Here is a 26,356-nt window from a genome sequence, read left to right on the forward strand (position 1 = left end):
AAGTCCCTCTCCAAACTGGTGTGTATATATAATCAAATATGTCATTTTACATTCAACACACTCTTCTCGCAAGTGATATGTTTTTCACAAATTGATATAAACAATCTCTTTATTAACCATACATTCTCTTCATAAATATCCATGGACTCTTTTCATATATCTGCATGGACTCTTTTCATAAATTTGCATATTGTATATCTATCACTCAACACCTCTCTTTAAGATCTGCATATGAATTGCCTCTTCTATTAATGTCTATCGCTGCCTTCACATATTTCTCTTATTAATATTTGGTTCTGCATTTCCTTATTTTTTGAATCTAGAATGATCTTTCTTTCTTTTACTTATACACATCACCAATGAAATTCTTTATTTCTTCCTTCCCAAGTCTCTTCCATGATCCTCCCCCTATATTTTCATATGCAAATCTTATTGTATACCTTTGTGGAGGTGTTGATTCAAGGCACAAACAACTTATCACTAAAGGTGATGTCCCTATGTTAACAATCCTTAACAAACTGAATACTTGATCGCTTCCTTAATAATATATCTTAACTGCCTTTATACATAGACAAATTGCCTTTAATCATTGCTCTTTAAATTTATTTTATATTTATCCCTACTCTTTAATCTTATTTATCTCCATCTTTTGACATACACCTCAACCATATCATTGGTGATTTTAGTAACTACTACCTTATCATCACCTTCTCTAATATGTCCTCAAACAGAATCACAACTTTCACATCATTAACCTAGGGAAATAAACATTTAAATATAGGTTTCATTGCCATATTCCAAAGGTTGATCCCCGATATGATATTTATTCTTCCAATGTAAGGTGCCATAATGTGATTGGCCAAGATGATATGAATTGGCCTTCATTGATCATTTGAGCATTCAATCCCATAGTCTTCTATTTTTTTAAATAATTTAAATGTCGTCAGAATTTTGACGCCAAAGACTAACACGTCTGACGGGTGTGCAATATGCGTGACGACATTGGTTCGTCAGATGGGTGGCAGAGATGCCATCAAAATTTTGACGACAAAGTGTAACACATCCGATGAGCATGCTATATGCGTGAAGGCATTGGCTCATCGGATAGGTGGCAGAGATGCCATTGGAATTCCGACGGCAAAGAGTAACACGTCTGATGGGCGTGTTATATGCACGACGATATTGGCTTATCGGAATGGCAGTCACCTTCACTGTTGAACGTGTCCTGGTTTCTGTTAGAATTTTGATGGCCTAGAGTAATGTCAAAACATCTGCCAACAAGTTTTTGATGATGATTTTGGTTGGTTGTCCAATGAAATGTAGTCGAAAATCTGACTAATTACCGTCGAAATTCAACCCCAAATCTACTAGTGAAAAATTAGGGTTTTAGTGAAATTAACCTCTAAATTTTTAAAATTTGCAAGGAAATCATACTTGTAAATGAAAATTTTAATTTTAAATTGCATAAATTGTCAGATCTGAGAACATAGATAAAAAGTAAAGGTGTAAGGAGTCAGGCTCACCAAAATGTGATAGTGAAAAATTAGGGTTTCCACCCCAAGAGAGATGAAAACCACTAATTTTAAACTTGGGAGACTATTACATTCAGAAGAGGGGGAACCCAATAGATTCAGTAAAAAACCAGCAAGGATTAAGCTTGAATACCGATTGAGTTAATTTTGGAATCCCTCTTTTCTAAGTTGAATTGCTGAATTAAGATAAAGGGCTGGAAATGAAGGTAAAAACATGAAAACAGTGAGCTACAAATGTGGGATTCAGTTGTGCACTCAGAACTAAGAAATGTAGATTCAGATCTAATCCTTGAAAGAGATCCTAAATGTCAGGACCTTGGTGCCCATCGCCATGGTCCTCCAAACTTTTCTCTATGGGAGCTTCACTGGCTAGGCTGTTAGGTCCCAGAGACAACTGAGAGGGGGGGGTGAATCAGTTGTCAAATAAATTCAAGCCAAAAACAACTTAACCAACTTAATGTTTAATACCAGTAAACCAATTAAGTATGCCAGTAGATAGTGTTAACATTTAATTGCTATACCGATAAAGATTAATGCATAAAACATAAACATAAAGTCATCCACAACACATAACACCAATGTTTGTATGTGGAAACCCTGTAAGGGGAAAAACCACGGTGGGAAACCTTACCCACAATCAGATGATACTACTATAGATAGTAAGTGTACATAAATGGGGTCTGCACATGCAGAAAGGCCAACAACCTAGAGCTCACTACTCAATCACAGAATGGGAGTCACACTGACTACGGTTGGATGGTTAAATCCAAAAAGAATGTACTGCATAAAATAGCATCTTCATATGCTGGATTCAGTACCAGTGTAATGCTGATATGCTTCTACAAAAACCTAGCTTCACCTTCAAATGATGTCTTCGTGTATAGCTCTGCTTAATCTCACATATACCTTCTCACAATTCTTTTTCACATTCCACATTTGATCTTACAAATAAGATCTTACATTTATACCATAACCTAAGACCAATTTTAGTAGGTCAGCTCTACAAGATATTACAATAAAAACATTTTACAAACAATATGATATCTGATGCAATAAATTATTAAACATGTCGGCTTAATGCATTTACAACAATAATAAATCATCTCCATAGTGTGCCATGCTGATCTGGAAAAGATAAACCTGTCGGTGTAACCCTAGGTAACCCTAGACCTATTTGCCGGTAAAAGCAAATATGCAAATATGAATATACCAATGATTAATTCTTCAAAACAAAGTGGCCACATGATGTCTTCAGCATTACCAAGTGTCTTCCATATCATTCCAAGTGCCGGTGATCATTATATCCTGTCGGTGAACCATATACTAGTAACTGTGCAATAGTTGCTTGCTGGTGAATGCTGCTGGATCTCCAGAGTGCTAGTGCTTTAGTAGGTGTTGACATCAATGACAAAACCATACCAAAAAATACCAACAATCTCCCCCTTTGGCATTGATGTCAACACAAGATGGAAAAACCATCAAAGTGCCAAAATAGAAATGCCAAAAACCAAAAACCAACAATCTCTCCAAAAAGATCATAACCAGAATACAGAGAGTAATAGTCTCTCTCAAACAACAATCTCCCCCCTTGGGAGCAACATGTGTTATTCAAATTTCTCTTAAAAGATAATGTGTTTTTCCATAGATATCTCTCCCCCTTTGACATCAAATGCCAAAGTTATAATAGTACCAAGTTCATATACAAAATACCAATCAATTCAATATACCAACTACTCCCCCTGAGAAGTAGCTTCCTCATCAAAGACTAGAGTAAAAGATCTGTATGTTAATTCTGTCTGTTGATGACAATCATCAAATGTCTAAGTCTCTACTGGTGGTGGTATGACTCCAAGCCGATCTCTGAGATATTCAAAAGTCTCCTTAGGCAAAGGTTTTGTGAAAATATCTGCAAGTTGTTCTTTAGTATTCACATAAACCAGTTTTATCTCTTTTTCTTCAACTTTTTCACTTAGAAAATTCAGTTTGATAGAAACATGTTTTGTTTTAGAATGTAATACCAGATTCTTAGATATATCAATTGCTGCAGTGTTATCACAATATATAGTAATAGGTTCCTTGCATTTTACCTTTATGTCTTTCAACATTTGTTTGAGCCATAGTACCTGTGTACAGTTAGTTGCTGCTGCAACATGTTCTGATTCTGCTGTTGATAAAGATGTACAACTCTATTTCTTACTTAACCAAGAAACTAATCTCTTTCCAAGAAAGAATGCTCTGCCGGTGGTGCTTTTTCTATCATCCACATCTCCTGCCCATTTTGCATCTGTGTATGCACATAGATCAAAATTTTCATCTCTAGGATACCATAATCCAAGATTTGTAGTGCCTTGTAAGTACCAGAAAATCCTTTTTACTGCTGATTCATGATTTTCTCTAGGATTAATTTGAAATCTAGAAACAATACATACTGCATTCATAATATCAAGTCTGGTTTGTGTCAAAGACAGTAAACCTCCTATCATAGATTTGTATCTAGTTGGATTAACAGGTGTAGATTCATCCCTTTGAGATAATTTGTCATTTGTAGTCATAGGTGTGCTTACCGGTTTAGAGTTCTCCATCCCAAATTTCTTTAGTAACTCTTTCAAGTACTTGGATTAACTAAAAAATATACCTTTGTCAGTCTGTGAAATCTGCAATCCTAAAAGGAATTTTATTTCTCCAATCATAGACATTTCAAATTCTTGCCGCATTTTAATAGAAAATTCTTTACACAATCCATCTTCTCCTCCAAAGATTATATCATCAACAAATACTTCTATAATCAAGATGTCATCATTAGTTATTTTGTAATATAAATTATTCTCTGCATTTCCTTTAGTAAAACCAATCTTTAAAAGATACTTATCCAACCTTGCATACCAAGCTCTTGGGGCTTGTTTCAATCCATACAGAGCTTTTCTTAACCTGCAAACCATATCATTGTCATTTGTCAAAGAAAATCCATCAGGTTGTTCAATATAGACTTCCTCTTCAAGATCTCCATTCAAGAATGCACTTTTAATATCCATTTGATAAACTTTGTAGTTCTTGTGAGCTGCAAAAGCCAAGAATAATCTGACCACCTCAATTCTAGCTACTAGTGCAAATGTTTCATTGTAATCAACTCCTTTCTGAGAATATCTCTTGCACACTAGTCTTTCTTTATTTCTGACAACCTTACCATCTTCATTAAGTTTGTTTCTAAATACCCATTTGGTTCCAATTATATTTTTATCTTTAGGCTGGGGAACTAATGTCCAAGTATTATTTTTTTCAATTTGTTCTAATTCTTCTTCCATAGATTTAATCCAAAATTTATCTTCACATGCCTCATTAACAGATGATGGTTCAATTTGAGAAATAAGATATACCTCTTCATTTGCCAATCTTCCTCTTGTCATAGCTCCTTTAAATTTGTTTCCAATTATCTGATCTTTAGAATGATTCAATTTTACATACCGGGGTGTCTTAGTTTGTTGTTGTTTTGAGGAATCCTCTGATGGTACCGGGGTAACTGGATCTTCATTCTGTACTGATGGATTTAGTGTAGGCTCATTTGTCACAATTTCTATTGCCGGTTCAGAGTCTATATACCTTGAAGTTCCTCTGAATTGTTCATCAATTTTTACATTTGTACTCTCAACAATTTTCTGCAATCTCTTATTAAAACATCTATATGCCTTGCTCTTAGATGAATAACCAAGAAATATTCCTTCATCACTTCTAGGATCAAATTTGCCAATATACTCATCTCTTCTAATATAACATTTACTTCCAAAAATTCTAAAATACTTAAGAGTAGGAGTATTACCAAACCATAGTTCATGAGGGGTCTCACCGGTTTCACCTTTGATGTGAACTTGGTTGAATGTATAGACGGCTGTTCTGACTGCTTCTCTCCAATATACATGTGGTAAATTTGCTTCAGATAACATACTTCTTGCTGCATCCAAGATAGTTCTATTTTTCCTTTCAACAACTCCATTCTGCTGTGGTGTTTGAGGTGCTGATAGCTGTCTTCTAATTCCATTTACTTCACAAAATGTATTAAAGTCCTTAGATGTGAATTCTCCTCCTTGATCTGATCTTAAACATTTGATTTTCTTACCGGTTTCATTTTCAACCATTGCTTTGAACAGTTTGAACTTTCCAAGTGCTTCTGATTTTTCTCTGAGAAAAGTAACCCAACACATTCTAGAATAATCATCAATAATTAGCATGAAATATCTATCACCTTGTAAGCTTTTAGTTCTAGTTGGACCACATAAATCAGTGTGAATCAAATCAAGAGCATTATTGGATTTTTCTGGAATACTTTTGAAACTAGCTCTAACTTGTTTTCCAAACTGACATTCCTTACATATTGTATTATGAGGTTTCACAATTTTAGTTAGATCTCTAATTGCCTTAGAAGTACTGATTTTTACCATGCAATCAAAGTTTACATGACATAGTCTCTTATGCCATAACCAACTTTCATCTATATGTGCAATCAAGCATGCCTTTTCATTGTTATTCAAATGAAAGATATTACCTCTATTCTGATTACTGGTTGCAATTTCTAAACCAATTCTATTCATGATTTTGCATTTTCCATTCTTAAATTGTAATTGAAATCCTTTCTCAATAATTGACCAACACTTAAAAGATTATGCTTTAATCCTTCAACATAGTAGACATTGTCAGTGTTATACTTACCATCAAGAGATATTGTACCCTTACCTTTGATTGAATAGGCTTTGTCATCCTCAAATCTTACTAAACCTCCATTGTATTCTTGAAAGTTCAAGAATTTACCTTTATCTCCTGTCATATGATGTGAGCATCCTGAGTTAATGATCCATTCATCCTTTACTTCAAATTTAGCTACTAGGGCTTGTTCTACCGGTTGAGCAGTGGGTGCCGGTTGATCTTCTGTTATAGCAACAAAAACCCATCCATTGTCTACTCGATCCTTATCAAAATCATCAGTTACACCTTCATCAGCAATGTAACAAGATTTGTCTTTGTTCTTTTTAAATCTGTATCTCTAATATTTAGGATTAGGCTTGTATGTTCTTCTAGCTTATTTGCTTAGTCTAGCATGTCTATTAGGGCATCTCGAAGCCATGTGACCAATCTTATTGTAGTTAAAACATTTAAAGGGTGCTTTACCTTCATACTTACTTCCAATTGGACCTTTTGGCATTTTCCTTGCAAGTAGTGCTTCAAGTTCTTCAAGTTCTCTTGCATAAAAGGCTTTGCAATCTGATTTGTCAAATGATGGAGCAGATGATGTTGATGCTTTAAAGGCCAAATCTGTCTTTATAGTAGCAAAAAGACCATATTCCTCAATTTCAAAGGCTGAAAGTTTTCCGATTAATGTATCCCTAGTTACTGATGTATTAGGTATTGTTCTCAACTCATTTATAGTAGTAACCTTCATTTTATATGCCAGTGGCAATCCTCTTAAGATTTTTGAAACAATTTCATCCTCACTCAAGGTTCCTCCACAACATTTAATACCCAAAACAATTTCATTTACTCTTTCCATAAAAGTAGAAATCCTTTCATCTTCTTCCATTTTTCAGATGTTCATACCTGACTCGGAAGGTTTCAAGTTTTGCAATCTTGACTATGGAATCTCCTCCATTTAGTGTTTCTAAATGATCCCAAATAGCTTTAGCAGTAGACCTATCTGATAATCCCATGATTTGTTGATCCGATAGAGCGCTCAAAAGTTCTTCTCTTGCTTTGCAATCATTCTCCTCATCTTTGGCTAAGGTAGTTGGAGCGGTCTAACCAGCTACAACAACAATATAACCATTCTTTGTAACTTCCCAGATGTCTTTACCAATGCAATTCAGATGTGTCTCCATCCTGATCTTCCATATCCCCTAGTTGGTTCCATCAAGTTTAGGACTGTCCTTCCTAAAATAATTAGTAGTGATTGGATCTCCTCAATTTGTTAAACTTTTGCAAAAGAGGACTAAGCTTTGATACCAATTGTTAGGTCCCGCAGACAACTGAGAGGGGGGGTGAATCAGTTGTCAAATAAATTCAAGCCAAAAACAACTTAACCAACTTAATGCTTAATACCGGTAAACCAGTTAAGTATGCCAATAGATAGTGTTAACAGTTAATTGCTATACTAGTAAAGATTAATGCATAAAACATAAACATAAAGTCATCCACAACACATAACACCAATGTTTGTATGTGGAAACCCTGTAAGGGGAAAAACCACGGTGGGAAACCTTACCCACAATCAGATGATACTACTGCAAATAGTAAGTGTACATAAATGGGGTTTACACATGAAGAAAGGCCAATAGCCTAGAGCTCACTGCTCAATCACAAAATGGGAGTCACATTGACTACAGTTGGATGGTTAAATCCAATAAGAATGTACTGCATAAAATAGCATCTTCATATGCTGGATTCAGTACCGGTGTAATGCTGATATGCTTCTACAAAAACCTAGCTTCACCTTCAAATGATGTCTTCGTGTATAGCTCTGCTTAATCTCACATATACCTTCTCACAATTCTTTTTCGCATTCCACATTTTATCTTACAAATAAGATCTTACATTTATACCATAACCTAAGACCAATTTTAGTAGGTTGGCTCTACAAGATATTACAATAAAAACATTTTACAAACAATATGATATCCGATGCAATAACCGATTAAACATGTTGGCTTAATGCATTTACAACAATAATAAATCATCTCCATAGTGTGCCATATTGATCTGGAAAAGATAAACCTGTCAGTGTAACCCTAGGTAACCCTAGACCTATTTGCCGGTAAAAGCAAATATGCAAATATGAATATACCAATGATTAATTCTTCAAAACAAAGTGGCCACATGATGTCTTTGACATTACCAAGTGTCTTCCATATCATTCCAAGTGCCGATGATGATTATATCCTACCGGTGAACCATATACAAGTAACTATGCAATAGTTACTTGTTTGCCGGTGAATGTTGCTGGATCTTCAGAGTGCTAGTGCTTTAGTAGGTGTTGACATCAATGATAAAACCATACCAAAATACCAACATAGGGAATATTATATTACATGCATTCATATTGGGGGCTTTAATATCCCAAAATTGACAATAATATATTGCCTATCTGGTAAAAATAGGGGGGTTTTTAATTCAGGCTATGTATTGGGAGTGTGTGATAAAAAAGGAGTTTAGGGCAATTTTTTTTTTAAAATATGAAGATTCTTTAGTATGCCATGAATGCACGTGATATATCCTAGGTTCACTAAGTGAATCCCCCATACTTTTCACGCACCGAAGGGGGATTGATTCATCTCTGTAAATAATGCCAATTCTAAAGATCACAACTTAGTACACATTTCCTGCACATAGAAAGAAGGGGAAATAGGTTGGGAATAGGGGTTTACCTAAGTCAAACCCTGGTTGAGGAATCAACCTTGAATGAAATATTGCAAATACTAAAATAAATAATAGAAAGATATACGTCAGATCTGCAATGACTGATAATGCTACTTTTCTTATTGAATGTAATCACATATGTTGTATGAAATGGCATGAACATGACAAAACCCTAATTGCACACACCTGCTTGCATAGGAATGATGTAAAGTTGCTCCACAGTAGATAGAAGAAGAATTTTGCAGCCTTGAAGACCTCTAGAAATGCTTTGTAATGCCCCACCAGGAAACCCCGAAGGGACAAGCTAAAACACATGAATAGAGTGCAAATAATTTTTTTTTTGAAAGATAAACACAACATTAAGATACAACGAGATATCAAAATTCAGATTACATAGCAGAAGATATCTACTAACACCTAAAGGGTTTCCCAACGAGATTACTTAATTCCACATTTTACTTAACTCACACTAATAAATCCAATAAGCTGATTATCTTATAACGAGATAATTCTTAAACAAGGATAAATTCTTTCAGTAAGATAAAAATATAGATCACAAGATAAGGTTCATCCATTAAGATTTACTCATACCTTACGTTCAAGCTTTCATTAAAATATAAGCCATACATCTAATTTGATAACACACTTGAATTTCATCATATACTAGTGAGATCTTTCCATGCATACTTAATTTCATTATCAATAACTGAATGCATTCTATTGTTCAAAACTACATTATTTCATGATCCAATTACTGCATTAAAAAGACAACTACATACATGCATTTAAGATTAATTTCATATAAACCACTTAAAACATTCTAACATGATGCCATCCATACATACTAAAACTAAAAAGGAACATAAAGACATAAGCATCATATAACACCAAATTGATCTCGGAGTTCACCCCTAGAGGGCTACATCTCCGGGTCTGCTCAACTGCAAGACCCCTCTGATAATTAAATATGTTAAGAATACATGAGGTTCACATCATTTACAATCCTGCCATCAAGGCAGAACATAACCAATATACAAACGACCATGTCGATCAATAAATACATAAATGATCCCTAAATAGGAAAGGATCCAACTAAACATAATCGAAGCAAATACAAAGGTCCACTAGAGCATTCACAAAACTAAGACCTCGCAACCCAAGGTCTAGCATGAAATAAGGTTCTCACAAGGGCATAAGAAATAGTACGACTCCACAAAAGTGCTCCTATCAAGGCAACACAACAACACACTAGCGAACGCAGGGGACAAGTGTCATCACACAACCTAGTATGGTTACCATGGCAGGTCTTCATAGGTTCTGGCCCCATACACTGGGTTACCCTGGCAACCTATTCCGAACCTTCGGCCCATCCAAGCCTCATGTGGACCCACACATCCTTTCGTTAAGACAAGGATAATGGTTTGCCATTTCAGGCCTTCTCATAGCATGTTGAGTCTGTGTTAGCACTCATCCCATGTGTGAGGCACAATTATCTTACTTAGTGTTTAATTACTAACTCTCTAATCTACTATTAGGTTATCACTTTTTAGACACATTTTCGATGGGTTACCCAACAACCACTTTGGGCGTGGCCCCTAATCAAAAGCTACTTTTCCATACAACACTAGACTATACTCAAACAAACTCGAAAACCAAGGAATACACATGGTCAAGCAAACAGAGTTCAAAATGGAGAAATCAACCATTTGGTCAAACATGGCTTCATAAGAGGTGCACTCACTAATGATACTCTAACTAGAGACTTGACCAACTATGGTCAACCATAAAACATTATTCGACACCCGCATAAAGGATAAGACCAAATACAACACCACCACAAAATAATAGTCAAACTCGAGACTGAGGACAAAAATAGGTACCCCAAATCAACCATACGATAGGGTCCAATCAAACAAATCAATGCTTGCCATTACTTAAGCAAAAGCGAATAAAAAAATTAAACTTGCATAGGCAACAATTGGTAAATACAATCTTTTCTCATATTGATATAAACATTAAATGTCGATCAAGTCTTCTAAATGATCTAAGTTTGATTGCGGTTATCCACCTCATCCAGGTATAGGTTGTTCTTGGTTTTCTAACTCTCTAAGGTTCATTGCATCAAACATACATAAATGTGTCATTATGAGTTTTAAACCAAGTTCACATGAATATATTTAAATTAACATTAACCAAATAAATATGCTATTTAATCTTTAAATAAAACATCATTGACATACTGGTTTGAAAATAGTCTCTCCAAAATCATCTTTTCCAAAACCAAGTTACACTTTCAGATCAAGGAGATATGTATTTAAAAAAAAAAACCAAATATAGATAATCCATTCCCAAATTAACAAATTATTTCCTTGCGTACATATTAAAAAAAATACCAAAATTAACTATTAATTAATGTATATATTTATTAATCCACAATTAATTAAATATAACAAATTAATAATTAATAACAAAATTAACAAATTAAGTACTTAATTAGAAAAAAAATGCATTAATCATAAAATGAAATCTGGATATTAAATTAACGTATATATACCATTATACAATTAATTAATATCAAATTTAATCCTAAATTAAAATTAATGCCAAATTAATCATAATTAAAACCTTAATTAAAAAAAATCATTTAATTAATATTAAACTACTATATTTTTTTTTGATAAAACAAATATATAAAAAAACAATTTAATATATATATATATATATGGGGGAGGGTACCCACGTGGAACCCCACGTTCCCCCCCCCTTGGTAGCTCACGCTACCCATGGTAGCGTTGCTACCTTTTGGTAGCAGTTCGCTACCATTGTTAGCACTGCTACCAATAGGTAGCAGTTGCTACCTCCCGCGTGGTGGGGGTTTATGCCTGTCACATGGGTATTAATATTTCTTTTTTTTTAAATTTTACTTACTGTGAAATACACAGTTAAAAAAAACCAGCCTCCTAGAGACTAAAAAAACTAATTTTTTTTTTCAGAAAGCATAGGTTTCTAACATTTTCCAAATACCCAGATACAGGAAAGGAAATATCTCCAAAACAATACCATACTGGCAAAATAATAAGGATTAACATCCATTATCCAAACCTAGGCAGATTTCTCTGATTGAAGCTTGAATTTGAAAGCATTTGTTTGGAATTTAAACAAATTTTTATTTTAAATAGGCAATTCAAGTTTATTTTTGATTCTAAAACAACCAGAATAACCATAATCTAAACTTGGAATGGAAATAGAACAAGAGGGGATTGGATTGGAATTAAAATTACAACTGTTTCATTTTCCCCAAATAGATGAGGTTTTTTTTTAATCTTCACAAACAGATTTCTTCAAGATCCAAAACAATTTTTTGAAAACAAAGAAGCCAATGAATTAAACAAGAGGCCTACTTGGTTCAACAATCCTGGCAAGATTGAAGAAGAGCCCAATTCTCCAGCTCAAGACATTCCTTCTCCTCCCAAAACCCCCAAATTTTTCCATCCAAAAATATTTCCCAAAATATTTTCCAAAGAAAATCAACCTCCCATATTTTTCCAAAAATCTAGGTTAAATGGGAGAAGTTTGACCAAATTTATTTTATTTAAAATAAATCTTCAAATTCTTTCTTTCCAACTATATCAATATATTAACTTGCTTTTCAATTTAAAATTGATTTCCTCAATTAACTGAAATTAACCTTTCTATTTCCAAAATGCCAACAAGATTACATTAATTCTATTGCAATTAAATTTAAATCTTTCTTTTTCAACAACATAAACATAATAAATTTAAAATTAACCCTTTAATTGAACTTGCTACCAACCTGAATTGAGCAACTCAATTAACGATTAATCACATAAAAATGGAGCCTATTTAATTTAGTCCCTAAAATACTAATGCGAAAACACATATTAAATCAAATTAGAGATTAAGGATTAATTACTCGATTAAACCACACACAAAACATGCAACCCAAGAAAACCAAACAGACAGACGACTCGCATACCCAACCAAAGGGAAAACCGACAACGACTGATGACGCTCACTTGAGCACGACTATGGCCAAACGAGGGTATTACGATCACCTAATCCAAACTCTAAGGGTCAAAGAGGTACACTCAAACCTGTGAACCCAGGTGGAGACGAACCTCGCACCCATGCGGTACTATACTTGAAATCTCCTACAACCAAGAGTCATACATGCATACATATATAAACTTAATGAAAGTGTTAGCCCGAGATAATGACACAAAATAGGAGAATTAATAACTTGCATACAAATTGGTGTGAAAACCACATTAATAGGTATGCACTAAAATCAAAACATCTGACTATAACACTATAATATGATAAACTAACCAAGGTCAAACCGAGATTAGAAATTGATTAGGGCAGGGGTACTACATGCTTGATGATGAATGTTGTTAGGGATTAGGTAGATCCAGAGTATATACAAATTAACAATTATATGTAGATACAAACACAAAAGATGAAGAAAATTGCATAACATAGATAGCACAAATATTTAACGTGGTTCACCCAAAAATGGGCTACATCCACAGAACACAGTCGTCCAATCTTTTCTTATTATCCAGTAAATCAATACAACACCATTACAATGCCTTATACATTCCAGCCGCTTATAACATGTAATTTTAGGGCAACATACAAAGATGGCTAACAAAGAATGACCCTAACCCTAAAAGAATATTCTCATAATCTTTTCCTTGTACTCATATTCTTGTACTCGTACACATATTCTTGTATTCTCGTACACGTACAAAAAATCAGTCACCTTTTCTTTAACTCCTTGCTTACAACTTAATCAAATCAGTCAAAGTAATCTTAGGACCAATATTATTTTAAAATTATTGAATGAAAGCATTAGCCAATTGTTGGAATGAAGTAATAGAACCAGGAGACAAAGAACAATACCATTGCAAAGCTTTATCCCTAAAGGTTCTAGTAAACAATTTAGCCATGAGTCTTTGATCATGAGCAAAATAACTACACAAATTATTGAAATGTCTTCACAAGTTGAAGGGATCACCTTTTCTATTATATAACTCTAATTGTGGGGATTCCATATGTTTAGGGGGAATTGCACAAACAATATCATCAGATGATGAGCTTGCTACATCAAATGTGGGCACATTAAAATTGGATTTAATGGAAGCCAATTATTGTTGTAGGTATGTAATAGTTTGGGCTAGATTATTGATGGTTGATTCAGTGGATGGATTGAACTTGGACATGTTGGAGTGTGATGGAGGAGTAACATTGTTGTAAATAGGTGGAGGTTGGGAATAAGGCAGTGGAAAAATACGTATGTTGGTATGGGAGATGTTTGGGATATAAATGGAAGACTTGCAGAAGGAGGTATGTAATAATATTGATTAACGAGATTGCCTCCATGACTAACATGTGTAGGATTAACATTTTGTGTGGAATTAGCAATGATAGAAGATGTAAATTTAGGCACACTAGGCAAGGATGCAAGCATAGGGGTGGAATGATTGGATTAACTAGTGGGTTGGGAATAACCAAGGACTTCAACACAACTTTTGATTTGCATGATATTAGTGTCAACAATATGAGAAAGGCCACATAAGAAATCAACATCAATTTTATCATTTTGCACCATTCTCTTTAATCTTTCAAGTACAGAGATTGCCTCACTTTCGAGGCATTGTTGACTCATCCAATTTTAAATATTTTTAAATTCATTGTAAATCTTCTCCAATTGGTCAATACAAAACCCTAGTTAGTAATTCATGTACATCATGAGACTTATGAGGAGAATGGGGACAAATTATGTCATTAGTTGGATTAGAGGAAGCACCAACATTCTCATGGAATAAGTGATCTAATTGAGGCTCCATACCCTTAATGATTAAACCTTGGAAAACCTTAATTCTACAACTTTTTCTCATGAGAATATTGTATGTAGGACTAATAGTAATAAAACTCGCATGCACAAAGGAGGGAAATTTGAATGCACAAATTTAAAAATATGATGAAGAAATGCAATTTGTTACATAATAACCTTTGATTAACCAATTAAATAAGCATTTTGAATTGTGATTTTGAATGATAAAGGCCTTTAGATAGTAACATAATATGTCATAATAATCAGATCTAAAAATACACTTGAAAAAATTATGGAACTCACAAGTTAATTTTAGAATAATAAATTAGGGGTTTTATGAATTTAACCTCTAAATTTTTGAAATTCACTTGAGTAACAATTATGAGTGCAAATTTTAATTTTAAAATGCATAAAAAATTAGATCTGAGACAATAAATTAGATTAGGCATGCAAGATGTTGGGTTCACCAAAATGTAATGTAAGGAAAATTAAGAATTGGGGTTTAAGATAATAAAACCACTAACTAGCCCAATCAACTAACTTACATTGAAAGAGGCTTGAACCCAATAGATATAGGCTCAATCCTTATAGGAAAGAGATTGAGAATTTGATTGGATTCAAATGGTTAGGGTTGATTAATCCTCTTTCTTAGTTGAATTTGATTGATTGTGAAATTAGGGAAAAATGATGAATTATTGAAGTAATCTGACATAAACAATAAGCTACAAATATCCCATTGAGCCACAAAATTGGGTCTAGGCAAAAGAAGATGTGTCAAACTTGTTCCTAGAATTCAGCTTGATTTTTTGGGTCCAAGTAGCACAGATCCACCTTGGTCCTCCAAACTTTCCATCATCGAAAGTTGACTTGTTTGTCACTCTTGACTCTGCTTGTTTTTTCTAGTACAACTCCACACTTGTTTTCTACATACACAGAGAAAGGGAAATATGTTAGGAATAGGGGTTTACCTTAGGTAAAAGCTTAATTTTAGAATTAACCATGAAATTGAATTGAAAAATGTAATAAAAGACTGAAACAAATTACTTTCCTTTTGAGGGAAAGTTTGAATCTAAAATGTAATGCTTGAAACCACAATGTTTACTTTGATGAATTTTTGTTTGTCTTCACACAAAGATATTAGAGTTTCATGTAGGATGTCTTCATAAAACATTTATCATGAAGGCCATCTTCAATGGTTGAACTTGAATTCACTTCTTCTCCAATTCTTAATTAATAATTGATTAATTTATCGAATTTACTAGAGTATAGATCTTGATTTCAATTCATTAGGTTAGAAATGGGAGGGATAGACTTCCTTTTATACTTTATCATCAAAAATCAAATTGAATTTTCTCAACAAGTCGACACATGATCCAAATTCCTACTCATTAATGATGATTGTTGTGAGGGTGCAATTTGGGGCCCAATTAAGAGGCCTAGGGCATGGTACACCCTAAAACTGATTTGGGACCAGGGCATGGTACATCCTGGTCTAGGAAATCAAGATTCCAAAAATGAGGTGGAATTGGGAATTTGATAGAAATGCATAATAGGTAAGTGGTGTGAGCATAATCAGCATTGCAATCAGGCCTTAGAACTAGAACACCAAAATGAGGTCTAGGTGAGGTCAAAAATTGTAGGCAAGTACAATTTAGGATGCTACAAATTATTTTATTATTTAGCATCTATTTTTATACATTCGTTTGGTGGGATAGCTATTAAATTCCTAAAATATGTCATGATGTCCCTACTCATTGTAGGCCAATAGTAGGAGATCATGGTATGGCAATATCCCTTATGATTCTTATAGGTTTAGTTTTGGAATCATTAATGTTTATTGTTACACACATAAAGATAGATTGAAAAAGAGACAATATCTTTTTTCTTAAATCTGCTCATGTTTGCACTCAAGAAACTTAATGGAAATGTTTGAGGATCAATTAATATCCACAAATTCTTCATCAATACTATTGTTTATCATTAAGGGAGGGTACCCTTAATATTATAACATTTTAAACCTTTTATATTTCTTCCCAAATTATCTAGGAGATTGGCCGAGGTATTGCCTTCCCTGATTACATGATTAATTTTTACATTTTCCACTGATATGGGGATCTCCCTTGTCTCCTTGATGATGTTTATATGAGCAATGAGGAACAACCTCAATTTTGAGAATTTTTAAGATTAATTTTAGTCTCTTTCAAGGATTAGGTTATTGATGCCTCGATGTCTAGCAAGGATTGCACCTCTTAAAGCTACCACAACAACAAAGTTATTAGTTTTAATCTTTATATTCTCAACATAAGAAAAAATTGGATAAACGTTATAATTTTTTATTAATCCCCCCTCCCACCTTACTTATATTACCTTTGAATAAACTATAAAATTTTATCTTAATCCATTTAGAATCAAGGCTTGGTGTTCTTTCTTTTGAATATCTTAGTGATGTTCACATTCTCCTTTTTAACACCATATTATAATTATCAACTACAAGGATTTCAATCTTAGTGGGGGGTTACTTGAGTTTCTTTATTTTTTATATACAAACATTTTCTTGTATGTTTTGGATAATCATCTCAACCAAAACATACCAAGGTTTAGAAGAGTTTAAAAAAAAATGTTGTTCCTTTTCTTCCAAACCCCCAACCATAATGCAATAGAGCCAGGTCTCAAATTTACCTAATAAGAGGATGTTTGAAAGGTGACAATCTACATTCATATGCTAGATCCTTTGGGTGTTAAATTTTTCCAAAATCTTCATTCTAACATTCTTAGAATAATGACAATATAAAGTATCCAATATTGAAAAATAAGTACCTTTGGGGTCCCATTACCAAATGATTTCACCTATCTTTCCTTTCTTAATAATTTGTGGTTGTTGATCTTAGAAATGATATCCTTTAAGCAATTAAAGTCATAAATACTTGTCATATTTGGGAAGAGTTTCCAACTATAGTCCCTATTTTTTAATTTGAAATAGTCTTTGATTAAATTTCCAAATCTCCTACTTAATTCCTTCTTAAGAAGATTACAAGGTACAACATCTTCTAATTTACAAACAATAATCCAAGGATCCTCCCAAAATTGAATAAATTCTCCATTTACCATAATCCATTTGACCCCTTTGGCCAATATATGTATATGTTTTTCAAGACTATTCCAAAGAGTAGATCCAACTAGAAATAATTATTTGAGAGAATGGAATGACCAACAATATTTTTCATATAATTATCTTTCAATATGTTGATCCACTCCTATTATTAATTTCCACCCCAATTTAGTAGTTAGGGCCTTGTCCATGTCTTTGCTTTTACAAAGATCCCATCCTCCATAATTCCTAGAAGAACACATAAGATCCCAAGCTACCAAAGAGAGTATATATTTCTCTTCCATGCTCAGAAAAAAAAAAAAATGTATCTATTCAACTATTTCAACCAAACTTCTTAGTATTCTAAAAATAGAAAGAAGGTAGATAGAAATACTCTGGAGTGAATATTTGATTGGTAGAAGTTTTTTTGTCTCACTTAGGAGGCTACCTTTCCATGCAACAAGTTTCTTTTAAAATATATTAATTAGATTCAGGTAATTACTATTTTCTTCTAGTAGAAAGAGACATCCCTAAAAAGGTGGTAGGATGTTACAATTGAGAGTATTTACAATCTAGTTTTGGATCATTTGAGATGCATTGAAGAAAACAAGCAACTTTATCAAGTTTAGTCTTTTGATACCATGGCGTAGAGAGAGAGACAGAGAGAGAGAGAGAGAGAGAGAGAGAGAGAGAGAGAGAGAGAGAGAGAGAGAGAGAGAGAGAGAATTTCTCCATCCCTTAGCTTTGGCAATGGTAGTAGATGAGAAAAGGATTAAGAGAGGAAGTTGTTTTGTATCAATGAATTTGTCTTGTGCTTATACTTAAAGCAATATTCCTCCCAAAAAATTAATTATATATGGAGAGAAAGTATCCCTGCCTCAACCCCCTCTTAGATTTGAAGTGTCCACTGTGTCTACCATTTATAAGGATAGGGAAGGAGGGAGTGATGAAACAATTTTATAAGAATTTTAACATTGTCTTTAAGCCCAATATTTTGTAAGACTAGCTTTAAAGAGTCCCAAGAGACCCTATCATTGTTGGAGATTGTTGGATGTGTTGGAGAGATGTGTTGTCATTACTGTCAACATGTTTTCTCTATTTGGTGCAGTGTTGCAGTGAAGCTCAACTAGTTCGGTTTATGTTGTATATTGATGATCAGTGTTTGTGGATTAAAGGGTTTATAGATAAGTATCTCTAGTTGATTAAACATGAGTATTGATGCTCCACATGAAGATTTGAGTGAGTTATGAGTATATGTGTTGTAACCAATTTTTTTATTCTTCAGTGTTGCTGATGTTCAATATTTTGATCTGCATTGCTCTGCATTGTAATATCTTATTTTTCAGATTTGGGAATATGTTTAAGATGATGATGCGTGTCCTCAATTCAAGTGGTTCATGATTTGGTGCTCTGCAAGTGATTTTTCAGGGTTGACAGTCAATTCAGTGTATATTCTTGAAGTTCGGTATGATGATGATGTGATTCTAGTAATTTGAGTTGGTGTGGATGTTTTTGCGGTAATTAAGGATATGTGTGGATGTTTCTAGATCGTGTGTTATTCATGTTGGTGGTCCATATTGATCAGTGAGTGCATTATTGGTGATTTTTCTTCTCCCGGTGGTGTTCTTCATATTTTTGGCTGACATGGTGATTGTAGTGGGTTGCAGATGTTTGATGCATAATTTTTGGAGGTGTTTCATATTAGAGATGGTGATTTAGGTCCATTCTATGTCTTAGCTGACATTGTTTTGGTCTGCATATGATATTGTAGTGTGTATGGTTATATTTTGTAATTAGGTGATATGTGTTGATCTAACCTTGATGATATTGGTCCAAGGTTGATGTCATGTATAAATGAAATTAATATCTTTGTCATTGTGATGTTGTGGATGTATGTGGTGTGTGAATAATGTATTAATCATTCAAAACTAGGGTAGAAGTGTGAGAGATGATATGTGCTTAATCAAAATTGTAACCAGGCATAGAGGATGCGATTTCTTAGTTCGAGATTTTTCGGAAGTGATCTGAATCTGTTTGTAAGGTAGTAAGATTTCCCAAGGTTGTTTCCCTTAATTGTATCTAAGTAATGAGCTCTAGGAAGTGTGCCTAAATGCATGTGCATTTCCGATTGTAATATTTCATATACTTCTAACAGGGTATCATGATATTATGGGTAAGTTCCCACCATGGTTTTTCCCTTGACCAAGTTTTCTAGGTAAAAAATCTTGGTGTTATGTGTGAACATGTTGTGTTGTTGATTCATGATTTCACTATTAATTATCAGATCTAAGATTATTGTAAGTTGCTGCAAGTTTCTGTAACAATTGATTCACCCCCTCTGTTGGCATATGTGCAGAGTTTGATGACATAATAGGATTGTATGTTGTCATTGATGTCAATATGCTGAAGTATGAATCAATATATTGAAGAAAGAAAACTGGCAAGAGAACCGATATGATGGTATGAACCGGTATATGCAAAAAGGTGAACTGATATGTTGGAATGTGAACCGATATATGCAACGCTTGTATCGGGGTTTCATTTGATATGACTATCGGTTGGTAGTCTTAGCTTTAGGGTTTCCGGTTGATGCATTCCAAGTCTGTGTGATTCAACCGATGACATCCTGTGATGAGTTAGCATTGAAATGAAGATCAGATCATGTTGCCATGTTAGCCTTGTGTGCGTGAAGAATCTCCTTGAGGATCTTGCATGAAGAAGATTGATTCTATCTACCTTAGGAATGTGCAAAATCTTAGTAAATGGTGGAGAGCGCGTGATGGGTTATCAGCTTCCAGAAGTAGTGAAGAATGGATGATGGAGAACATCTTGAGATTTGTTCAAGATTGTTTTACCCCATGTAATGTGATTAAACGGTCAGGATTGGACCGATTGTATTGTTAACCTAGATGCTTAGGGTTTTAGGTTTTTGCCATTGACCTAATTATTGTCTATAAGGTCGATGATGATTCTCATTTGAAGTTGTTGGCAAATGAATGTGTGTGAAGTGATTCTTGCTAGACCGGAGTAGTGAGTAGATATATGCAGAGTGTAATTGCAGATGTAAAGGAACTGAAGTGGATCTGCCTTGGCATTAAGTGTTGTTATCAGATCAGTGTATTACCTGTTGACTTCTAACCACTTCAGCAGTTGGAAAATCCCTTTACCGGGTAGCTTTAATATGCTTTTTGTAAATCCTTTAACAAGGTGACTCAAAATCATTGAGTTCTTTAAATCCTCTAACAAGGTAACCTTTAACAGGGTTTTAACCTCTAACTGGGTATTTAGCCATCCCTTAACCGGGTGATCCCTAGTAGGATCGATTCCTAGCAGAACCTATTGTAAAGTCTTTAACTGAACTAGGCTCCTAACAGAGAGGACTTCAGAAGAGTTCAAGAAAAACTTGTGGGTATTCATCCCACCATGGTTTTTCCCATTTGGATTTCCACGTGAAAAATAAGTGTGTCATGTGTGATGCTTTTTCATGTGATGTTTTAGTGTTTTCTATTAAGCAGTAATGCAAGCTGATCCAATGGTCATTATATTTCTGATGTATTACTTTTTTAAGCATATGGGTGAAGTGGAAATGAGATATTAGGTTTTGTGAAGATCTAAGCATTACCCGTTTATGACTTTTATAGTCAGTGTGTTTTACCTGTATTGCCTTGATTTAGATCGGTGATGTTGTTTACTAATTAGTGCAGTCTTTGCAGTTTAAGTTGTTAAAGAAGTTTTTGTCTATACTGATTCACCCCCCCTCTTAGTATCTGTTGAGTATTTACTGTTCATCATTATTCATCAATTGGTATCAGAGTGTCCTCTAGGTCCTTTGTGTTATAAGCTTAACCGCTTGAGGAAAAGATCATATTCTAATGATGAAGAGGGAGGGTCCTAAGTTCAACAGAGATAACTTTAAGATATGAAAGGACAGAATGAAGATATACATTAAAAGCATGGGTGCTCAACACTGGAACTATGTTGAGAATACTTATGTTGTCCCTACCGGTACTCTCACCGATGATCAAAGAAGAAAAATTCAGGAGAATGGGCAAGTCATGAAAACTCTTATCAGTAGTCTATCTGATATTGAGTTTATAGATGTTCAGGACAAAGACAATCCCAAAGATGTGTGGGATACTCTAGAGTCCATCTATGGCGGTGATGAGCATGTGAAGCAAGCTAAGGAAGAAAGCCTTAGAGGAAAATTTGAAGACATGCAAATGGTTGAAGGAGAGACCATTGAACAATATGGGATAAGAATTAAAATTATTGTTGGAGACATCAAGTGTGCAGGAGGTACAATGGATGATTCCACCATTGTTAGAAAAGTTTTGAGATCCTTATTACCGGTCTATGCAATAAGGGTTGCCGCTATTTAGGAGTTGAGATCTATTGACAAGACAAAGGTATCCCTAGATTCCATCATTGCTAAGTTGACCACATATGAGGTAAACAATTATGATGGCAGTGTTCAGAAGACCAATTCAGCCTTTAGAGCATCTGATGCACTATCTAGAAAGGGTAAAGAAGCTAGTATCAGCTATGAACCTAGACAAAGTAGGGATATGGATGATGAGGAGATCCTAATGGAATTTGAATCTCTTCTTTCCAAGAGACTTCCAAAGGGAACTAGAAAATACAGAGGTAAGCGCCCTTTGAAATGTTTTTCTTGCAATAGGATAGGACACATTGCTATCAACTGTCCCAACAATGACAATAAAGACAAACCAGAGAAGTTTAAAAAGTTCAAAGGAGGAAATAGGAGAAACTGTCTTGTTGCAGTTGATGAAGGTGTCACTGATGATGAATCAGAAGATGAAGAAAGTGAAGAAATAGTATTTGTAGCTATTAAGGAAGATGTGTCAGACAAGAAGGCTCTTGTCTCCCACTTTGATAATTTTAATGAGTGGATTATTGATAGTGGATGTTCTCACCACATGACTGGTGATCAGAAAAAGTTTATGTCTCTAGAAGAGTATGATGGAGGTGTAGTCCAATTTGGTAATGATGCACCATGTATGGTGAAAGGAAAAGGGTCCATCTCTCTGAATGGAAAAAGCAGTGCTGATAATGTGTATTGGGTAGAAGGTCTTAGGCATAACCTTTTGAGTGTTGCTCAGCTGAATGATAAAGGAATCACTCTAGAATTCAAAGATGGAGTGTGCAAAATAAAAGGAAAGAGTGGTGAACTGATGGACACTAGTATGCAGGCCAAAGGGAACTTATTTTAGTTAAATACAAATATCAGTCAATGTCTAATGGCTAAGTTTGATGATAGTTGAATATGGCATAGGAGACTTTGCCATGTAAATTTTGATAATATTGTGAAGGCCAGTAAGATCAAGGGAGTTAGAGGATTTCTTGTGCTGAACAAACTAGAGAATACTTTGTGTAGAGAATGTCAACTGGGGAAAATGTCTTCCTCAACCTTCAAAGGTAAATCTTTCACAACAGATAATTTGCTTGATCTTGTGCATCCTGATTTGTGTGGTCCTATGAAAACTAGGAGTGTTCAGGGTGATAGGTACTTTATGATTCTTACTGATGATTGCTCAAGAATGATGTGGGTCACATTCTTGAAAGACAATTCTGAAGCTTTTGGAAAGTTTAAAGCCTTCAGAGCACTAGTTGAAAAGGAAAGCAGTAAGAGAATCGAATGCCTTAGAACTGACCAAAGAGGTGAGTTTACTTCTGGAGAATTCAATAAGTACTGTGAGGAGAATGGAATTAAGAGGAATCTATCTGCCCCCTAGACTCTACATCAAAATGGCCTAGCAGAAAGGAACAACCGGACTATAGTTGAAGCTGCCAGAATGATGCTAATTCAAGGGAAGGTTTCTCACACTTTTTGGAGAGAAGCGGTGAGCACTACAATCTACACTATGAATCGGGTACTCATCAGGAAAGGTAAGGATAAAAATCCTCATGAATATTGGACTGGTAAGACTCCAGTAGTAAGCTACTTTAGACTATTTGGTAGCAAGTGTTATATCAAGAGAAGTGAAAACCAGAGCAAGTTTGATGCAAAATGTGATGAGGGAATATTCCTAGGGTATTCCACCAAGAGAAAAGCTGTCAAGTGTTTTAACAATAGGACTCAGAGAATTGTTGAAAGTATCAATGTTAGACTTGATGAAACCTCTAAGAAACCTGAGGAAACCAGCAGCGAGCGAGCGGTAGATGAACCAGATGTAACCTTCTGGGAACCAGTTGCAAAACAACCAAGTACAAATAACAGTGCTCCTACACCAGTAGATGCTGATGACGATGAGGATAAAGAGGAAAAGAAAGAGGAATCAGTTAAGATCATTCCTAGGTATGTAAAGCTACATCATGAACCAAAGCAGATCATAGGAGATAAGGATGCAGGAATTCTTACAAGAAGAAAGGTCAGAGAAAATTCTTGCATGATTTTTGAATTTGAGCCCAAAACATTTAAAGAGGCACACAAAGATGAAGACTAGATTAAGGCTATGGAAGAGGAACTTGACCAAATAGAAAAGAATGGTACATGGTCTTTGGTACCCAGACCTAAGCACAAAAATGTTATTGGCACCAAATGGGTTTTTAGAAACAAGTTGAATGAAGATGGCATAGTGGTAAGAAACAAAGCAAGATTGGTATGTAAGGGATATGCTCAAGAAGATGAAGAAGACTATGGAGAAGCCTTTGCTCCAGTAGCTAGATTGGAAGGAGTTCGAATGCTACTTGCATATGCAGCCTTCAAGGGGTTCAAAGTGTATCAGATGGATGTAAAATCTAAATTCCTGAATGGAATACTTGAAGAGGAAGTGTATATAGAGCAAGCAGATGGGTTTGCCCTATCAGAAGATAATGATATGGTGTGTAGGCTACATAAAGCCTTGTATGGATTGAAGCAAGCACCTAGAGCATGGTATGAACATTTACACTCCCATCTTTTGAAGATTGGATTTGAAAGAACAAGTGAAGATAGCAATATCTATTTGAAGTTAGAAGGAGATCAAATTCTGATCAATGAAGTGTTTGTTGATGACAATTTTTGGTGGAGATGACAAGATGAGCCATGCATTTGTAGATGAAATGAAGAAGGAATTCGAGATGTCACTAATCAGAGAGATTAAGTTCTTCATTGGACTACAAATTCAACAAATGAAAGATGGTATCTTTATCACTCATTCCAAGTATGTCAAAGAGGCGTTGAAGACCTTTGGCATGGAAGACAGCAGACCGGTTGTAAATTGTCAAAAGAAGATGACTCAGCATTGGTGAATGAGAAGGAATACCAGTCAATGATTGGTAAGTTGCACTATGTAGTACATAGTAGACCGGACATTGCACATGCAGTGGGAATTGCTGCACGTTTTTAGAAAAGTCTAAGAGAATCCCACTTGGCAGCAATCAAGAAGATTCTTAGATATCTGAAGGGAACTATAGATTATGGATTGTGGTATCCATACAGTAATGATTTCAATCTCAAAGTATTCACAGATGCTGATTGGGTTGGTAATGTGGATGACCGAAAGAGCACAACCGGTGGTGCATTCTTTCTCGGTGGTAGATTAGTCTCATGGATGAGCAAGAAGTAGAGTTGTATCTCTCAGTCTACAATAGAAGCAAAATATGTTGCAGCATTTATGAACTACACTCAAACAATTTGGATGAAGCATGTATTAAGTGGTTTCAAAGTTCCTGTATCTGAACCGGTGAGTATATTTTGTGATAACACAAGTGCAATTAATATTTCCAAGAATCTGGTATTGCATACTAGAACCAAGCACTTAGAGCTCAAGTATCATTTCTTGAGGGAGAAATTTCAGAACAAAGAGGTTGTATTGGAACATGTTTCCAGTAAAGAGCAGTTAGCAGATATATTCACCAAGCCTCTACCGAAGGCTACATTTACCTATTTAAGAGGTGAATTAGGGGTGTTGCCCCTTAAAGAGGTGAACTAAAGGTATGTGCTCCACATCAGTTAGGTATTTCATTGTCAAATATTTTTAGGATTGGTGTGTTGAAGGATGCTACTCCTCAGGGGGAGCAACATAATGGAACATGGATGTTTCTGCCTCCACATTGGCATTGTTGTCAAAGGGGGAGAAGATGTGAAGCAGAGAAGATATCTATAGTTTTGAAGGCATATTATATGAAAGAAGATGTAGAGATATCTTTGTGTATTGCCATCAATGCCAAAGGGGGAGATTGTTGGCATATGTGCAGAGTTTGATGACATGATAGGATTGTATGTTGTCATTGATGTCAATATGCTAAAGTATGAACCGATATATTGAAGAAAGAAAACTGGCAAGAGAACTAGTATGATGGTATGAAGTGAACCGGTATGATGGTATGAACCGATATATGCAAAAAGGTAAACTGGTATGTTGGAATGTGAACCGGTATATGCAAAGTTTATATCAGGGTTTCATTTGATATGACTACCGGTTGGTAGTCTCAACTTCAGGGTTTCTAGTTGATGCATTCTAAGTCTATGTGATTCAA

The sequence above is a fragment of the Cryptomeria japonica genome, chromosome 8, assembly GCF_030272615.1.
Source record: "Cryptomeria japonica chromosome 8, Sugi_1.0, whole genome shotgun sequence".
Classification (NCBI taxonomy): domain Eukaryota; kingdom Viridiplantae; phylum Streptophyta; class Pinopsida; order Cupressales; family Cupressaceae; genus Cryptomeria; species Cryptomeria japonica.